Source organism: Aythya ferina (genome assembly GCF_964211825.1).
Source record: "Aythya ferina genome assembly, contig: HAP1_SCAFFOLD_187, whole genome shotgun sequence".
Lineage (NCBI taxonomy): Eukaryota > Metazoa > Chordata > Aves > Anseriformes > Anatidae > Aythya > Aythya ferina.
The window spans coordinates 83,560-90,520 of NW_028181345.1; the positions used below are offsets into that span (position 1 = coordinate 83,560).

The window sequence follows — 6,961 nt, forward strand, 5'->3', positions numbered from 1 at the left end:
TTAAAACCCTAACCCCCAAATCCTTAAAACCCTAACCGTTAAAACTCCAACCCTAAAAACCTTAAAATCCTAAACATAAACCCTGAAACCCCTTACCCTGAAACCCAACCCTAGTGCCCAATCCCTGAAACCTTAAAACCCTGAATCAATCTGTAGCAAATAGCATAGGCTGAGTCGAGGATCTCAGTACAGTAGCATTATTATTCGAGATTACAATGGCGGGTGTCCCACAAGCAGGAGGGTGCCTACTAATTCCATACACAGTTTATACACTTTTTTTTTCTGCCGAGGACCGGGACCCTCCCCTGTTTCCCCTTTAACTGTGCTATTCAAGGTTCATAATCTAGCTGGTGCTTCACAGAAAATACACAGCTGCTGGCCTGTTACAAGTCACATTTCTTTTGAGGTTTTTACTCTTTGAGGTGGTAATGTTTCTTACGCCGTGATTTCCACCTAATTGCTGTAAGGATTCTGGTTGTCTGCGTTTTACAAGGTTGTCTGTTATAATAAATAAAAGTCCCAAATAGGATTACAATCAAAGTTTACAATTCACTGAATGAATAGAGGTAAGCAAACAGTGCTGGGTACGCCGGGAGTCTCTGCTCCACCAAGACGCGCACCAGTTATACACCAGTTACCTCCCTTAAGGGATATAGAGAAGCCCTCTCAGATACATCCGTCCTACTTCTCCTGCATGTGGCCGGAGGTCGGTCTAATTCTGGTGCTGTTGGTGGTGGAAGCTGGGGCAACGGTGGTACTGGTGGCGATACCACAGCCACCGGAGGGGGAGCCGCCGGGGGTGGATTGTTAGGATATGGAGGTGGTAGCTTATCCAACGGCTCACGTTTATCTTCTTTTTCTTTTTCATGTTCTTCTTGTTCTTCAAATTTCTTACCTGCTTTTAGTGTAAATATTGAGGCTGGAAAAGGACGTGAAGTCCTCCTGATCCATAATCCTGCATAATCACTTTCTTCCTGGCTAAAAGCTTCCTTTGAATTAACATGGATATTTAAGGCCTGGCAAATCCAGTCTTCGAAGGTTCCAAAAACAGGCCAAAAGACATGTAGTCTTAAAGGCTCCTTTGGCCATTCTGTCACATAATACTGGACCATTTTTAATTTACTTTTTCCTTTTCTGGGGTCCCTATCATTCCAATTTCTAATCGTTATTCCTAATGGACTTTCTGGTGGTATGACTGGTAATTTGCTCCCTTTCTTCTGGTCTCTGGTCTTTGATTTTGTCTGACCCATCTAGGAATTTTACTATGGCAATTCCCATAGCCCTTGGTTACCTTAGTAAGAGTGTCTTGCAGGGGGTCGAGGACCTATCACACACCCACAAGTCCTATAGGAATCCCTTCGGTCCTTCACCGGCCAAGTCCCTCGTGGGAGATTGGAACCGCGGTTAGAAGACCTCCACAATCGCTTCGGAATTAAGTTCCATCTCAGTCACACTCTTACACACACAGGCAACCGAACCCCACCCAACCGAACGGTATACGCTTTAAATGCTTACGACTCCGTCATCTTCGTTCGGATCTTCACACACACAATTATGGGCAAAATATAGTGCTGCAGCTGGCAAGGGAGCTGAAAAAAAGAATCAGAAACTTTGCTTACCTTTATTCAGGTTTAAGATGCCATTAGTTCCGACCTGACTCAAACAGCAGCCACCAAATGGTGGGGGTGCCTCTCCTAGATCAAACCAGAAATCAGGAACCAAAGCCCTCCCGGACGAGAGCCCACTTGTAATAAATGACTGGGTCCCAAATAGGATTGCAATTGAAATTTACAATTTATTAAATGAATAGAGGTAAGCAAGCAGCGCTGGGTGCGCCAGGAGTCTCTGCTCCACCAAGACGCACACAAGTTACATCAGGCGGCTGGTTTTTATGCTGCTAGCCTAATACATATTCATTACTACTTCTACAAAAGGCAGGGTTATTCTAATTAGTTCCCAGAATCCAAACCCTCCCACTGGTGCAGGCGTTATCAGTCTCCGGTATCAGTCCCCTCTGGGGGCCGCTCATACTGAAGGCTCGTAGTCTTCCTCCCAGGCTTTTCTCTTGTCCATCTCCTTTGTCCATCTTGGCTGGATGGCAGACACTTGCATAGTGTCCCATGCAACAGTTGTAATAGTTAGCAGTTATTCTGAAACCCCTTTGTTCTCTTATCCTCTATTGACCGGAATTGCTGGACCATTCCTTTGCAAGATTCAAGAACTATATATATTAACCACTCTGGTTTTCTTAGACTTTTCATCATATCATGCGGCCCTAGCATTGTTCCATATTGACACGAATCAGATGAACTCATTTCACACTGTTAAGCTGTCTTATCACTGCAAGCATATCTCAATACCACCTTCCTTCCCTCTACAGGATGTAACTGCGCAAAAACAACATTTTTATTCCCACAACCTTGATCCCCTTACCCTGAAATCCTTATTCCCCTTAAACCTAACAACTCTAACCACAACCCTAACCCTTATTATCAACCCCCTAACGCTAATGACACTGACCTTAATCCAAACCCCAAACTGCCCCTAACCCCAGACAACCAACAACGAAACACACACACACAAAGATGGAAACTACAAAAAAGGCAAAATCCACGATACAGGCCCCAAATCACAAATACGCAACCAAAATGCTAAAGAAAAGCCCCAGATGCAGGCCCCAAATGCTACTGCTAGGCCTCAAAAGCTCAAGATGCATCCCAAAGCAAAAATGCAGACCCCAAACGTTACAGAAAAGCCCCCAAACCCAGGCTGCACAAGTCTACAAGCAGGCCCCAAACTGCCAACACAAGCAGGCACCAACCACACCCAGATGCAGACCCCAACTGCCCACAAGCAGCTCCTACCCCACCACCCCCTTCCAAGAACTGGACTCCACCCAGACACTGGCCCAAGACCCGGGCCCGCCCCCCGCCATCCCCCCTACCCTCCCCCCCGACACAGGTGTACAAGCAGCTCACAACCCGCCCCTTCAGAGACCGGTCCCACTCCCCCCCCCCCTCCCCAAGACATGGGATGCGGAGGTGTACAACCAACTCCCAACTCCCTCCCCCTCAAAGGGAGGCCCCAAAGACCCCCAAATGGAGGCTCCTAGAGTGAACAAGCACCTCCCAACTCCCCCAGGCACAGGCCCACCCCCCCCCCAAACACAGGCCACAGAGGTGTATAAACAGCCCAGACCCCCCTCCAAGACCATGGCCCCTATAGTGTACAAGCAGCTCCCAACCACCCACAGATGCAGGCCCCAACCCTTTTCAAAAGGGAGGCACCTAGAATGCATGAGCAACTCCCAACCCCCCTCAAATAAAGACCCCAAAAGTGTACAAGTAGCTCCCCCCCAGAGACAGGACCCAAAGGTGTACAACCAGTTCCCAACACCCCTGAGACACAGGCCCCAACCCCCTCCCCAGACACAGGGACCCAAATTCTACAAGCAGCTCCCAACCCCTGCCAGGCAGGCCCCCTACCCTATACAAGCAGCTCCCAACCCTCCCCCCCCTCCCCCCGAGGGAGGCCCCCAAGCCCCCCACAAACACAGGCCCCTACAGTGTACAGGCAGCTCCCAGCCACCCCCAGATGCTGGCCCCAAAGTTGTACAAACAGCTCCCAGCCACCCTGCAGAAACAGATTCCTACATTGTACAAGCAGTTCCCAGCCCGCTAGACACAGGCCCTGACCCCCCACACATGCAGGCCCCAAAGGTGTACAAGCAGCTCCCACCCCTCCCCCAGACGCAGGTCCCAAGCCCCCCCCCCCCCCAAACACAGGCCCCTACAACCAGCACCCAACCCCCTACCCCCGATGCCAGGCCCAAAGGTGTAGAAGCAGCTCCAAACCTCCTCCCTCAACCCAGGCTCCAACAGTGTACAAGCACCTCCCAACCAACCCTCCCCTTCCCCCCCCCCCCCCCCGCCCCCCGACACAGGCTCCAAAGGAATACAAAGAGCTCCCACCCCTCCCCCAGATGCTGGTCTCAACCCCACCCCGCCCCCAGAAGCAGGCCCCAAAGGTGTAGAGTCAGCTCCCAACCCCCTCCATGCTGGCCCCAAGGGTCTACAAGCAGCTCCCCCCTTGCCCCCAGATACCGGCCCCCAGACACAGACCCCAAAAGCCTAATCACAGGCCCTGAACTCTAGAGGCAGGCTCCAAAACCCAGGACAAAGCCCCAGTGGTTCGAGACAGGGCCCAAATCCCAGACACAGGCCCCAAACGCTAAACATATGCCAAAAAAAGTATTAGTGCTGGTGCCAAATGTTACAGTGTCTGTAAAAAAAAAAAAAGCCCAAAAGCCCGAGATGCTCAAGGCTGAGACGTAACTTGGCTTTCTGAATTACTGGAAAGCAGCTTTCATTCTCAGATAATTGTGTGCAGGCTAGATAGGATGGGGCTTCAGGCACCTCTTCACCTGAGGAAACACACTGCCATCAGGCACCGCTGTGCCAGACAAGCTTGTTCTGCTAGAACACCCTACTCAGATGCACTGTGGCATTCAAGTGAACTGCTTTCATGCAAATATAACGACTGATGTTACAACCCACCTTGCCTGTGGCACCTGATGAACAGAAGAGTAAGCCACCGCAGCGCTTCAAAACCATCCCTGCACGTGCCGCTCCTTGTCGCTCTCTGGCCTTATCTCATATCCTTATCCACTTCTGTGGAGAGCCTGCCACGGCACCTGCAAAGCAAGACGGACACCTTTCATAGTCACCTTGTGCTACTTGGTCGTTCTGCTCCAACCCAGCTCATGACCAGCCCCTCTTCTTACACAGCTCTTCAGAGTGCAGTTTGCTCCTTTGAGCCTGTGCGAGACACCTGTGAAAGAAAAAGAAACGCATAGGCCGATGCAGCATCCAAAGACACAGCACAACTAGGTAAGTTACTCTCATCTGCTCCCTTACCTCTGCCGCTTACCAGCCCCCGAGGCAGATGCTTCAATCTACCCTCTTCAAACAGCTACAGCACCTCTAAAAGACAAAGAGGGGATGCTTAGAGGAACAGTGAGACCTACAACACAACAACTGCTACATCTGTTCCTCACTCACCTTGCCAGAGGCAGCTCTGCGTGTGACGTCCCAGGTTGTACACTGCGTTACCTAACCCTTACCGTAACCCTTACCCTAACCCTTCTCACCCTTACCATTACCCAAATCCTTACCTTTACTTTTTCCTTACCCTTACTCTTTCCTTTAACCATAACCTTACCCTTACCCTATACCTTACTCCAACCCTTCCCCTTACCTTCCCCTTCCCCTTCCCCTTAACCTAACCCTAAACCTTAAACCTTACCATAAACCTTACCCTTTCTGCTACACTTACCCTTAGCGTAAATCTAAACCTTACACTTACCCTTAGCCTAACCCTCACCCTTACCATTACCCATACCCTTATTCTTACTCTTATCCTAACCCTTTCCTTTACACTTACGGTTACCATTAACCTTACCCTTACCCTAACACTTATCCTTAACCTAACCCTTACCCTAAACCTTACACTTACTCTTAACATTAACCTTACCCTTAACCTTTAGCTAATACTTAATCTTACGTTTTTCTCACCCTAACCCTATAATTAACCATAACCATTACCCTAACACTTAACCTTACCCTTACAATAAGCCACACAACAACACTTAAATGTACACTTACGCTTAAACTTGCCCTAGCAATTACTCGTACAATTAAAATATTAATTAATTAAATTAAAAAATTTTAATTTAAAATAAATTGAATTAAAAAATTTAAATACCATTATCCTTATACCTTATCCTTAACCCTCACCCTTATCATTACCAATACCCTTACTCTTACACTTATTCTTATACATACAACTTACCCTTTTCCTAACACTTAACCCTAACCTAACTCTAACCCTAAACCTTACCTGAACCCTTTCCAGGACGCTTACATTAACCCTTACCCTTAACCTAAACCTTACACTTGCTCTTAACCTTAACCTAATACTTACCTTTACGTTTTCCTCACACTAACCCTAAAATTAACCCTAACCATTACCCTAACAGTTACCCCTAACCTAACCCTTACTCTAACACTTACAGTGACCCGTACACTTAAACATACCCTTACACTTACTCTTACCCTAACCCTTACCCTTATCATAACCCATACTCTAACACATACTTCCACCCGTACCCTTACGCTTTCCGTTACCCTAACTCTTACCCTTACCCTTACCCTTACCCTTACCCTTACCCTTACCCTTACCCTTACCCTTACTCTTACCCTATCCCTTACCCAATCCCTTACCCTATCCCTTACCCTTAACCTAACCCTAAACCTTACCCTTATCCTAACACTTACCCTTATCCTAAACCTTACCCTTTCTGCTGCACTTACCGTTTGCCTAATTCTAAATCTTACCCTAACCCTCACCCTTACCTAAATCTAACCATTACCCTAAGCCTCACCCTTACCCTTACCATTATACTTACTTTTACCCTTAACCTAAACCTTACCCCAACCGTTACCCTGACCCTTACATTAACCCTAACCCTTACGCTAACCCTAACCCTAACCCTAACCCTAACCCTAACCCTAACCCTAACCCTAACCCTAACCCTAACCCTAACCCTAACCCTGACCCTGACCCTGACCCTGACCCTGACCCTGACCCTGACCCTAACCCTAACCCTAACCCTAACCCTAACCCTTACTCTAAACCTAACCCTTAACCTAAACCTTACACTTAATCTTATCTTTAACCTTACCCTTAAACTAATACATACCCTTACGTTTCCCTCATCATAACCCTAAAATTAACCGTAACCATTACCCTAACACTTATACTTACCTAACCCTAAACCTTACTCTAACTTTTACCCTGAGCCAGAACCTTAGACTTCCCCTACCCCTTCCCCTTACTAATACCGTTACCATAACCCTTACCCATACACTTACAGTTACCATTAACCTTACCCTTACCCTAA

At 47.9% G+C, this 6,961-nt stretch overlaps 1 long non-coding RNA gene across 1 annotated transcript; it reads right to left on the reverse strand.

The window, feature by feature from the left end:
* Positions 1-1,777: 1,777 nt before the first annotated feature.
* LOC311428909 lies at positions 1,778-4,626 on the reverse strand. Its single transcript, XR_014687941.1, has 2 exons — positions 4,557-4,626; positions 1,778-2,105 (listed from the first exon to the last, which is right to left on the reverse strand). It is a non-coding gene; the product is annotated as an uncharacterized lncRNA (long non-coding RNA).
* Positions 4,627-6,961: the final 2,335 nt, after the last annotated feature.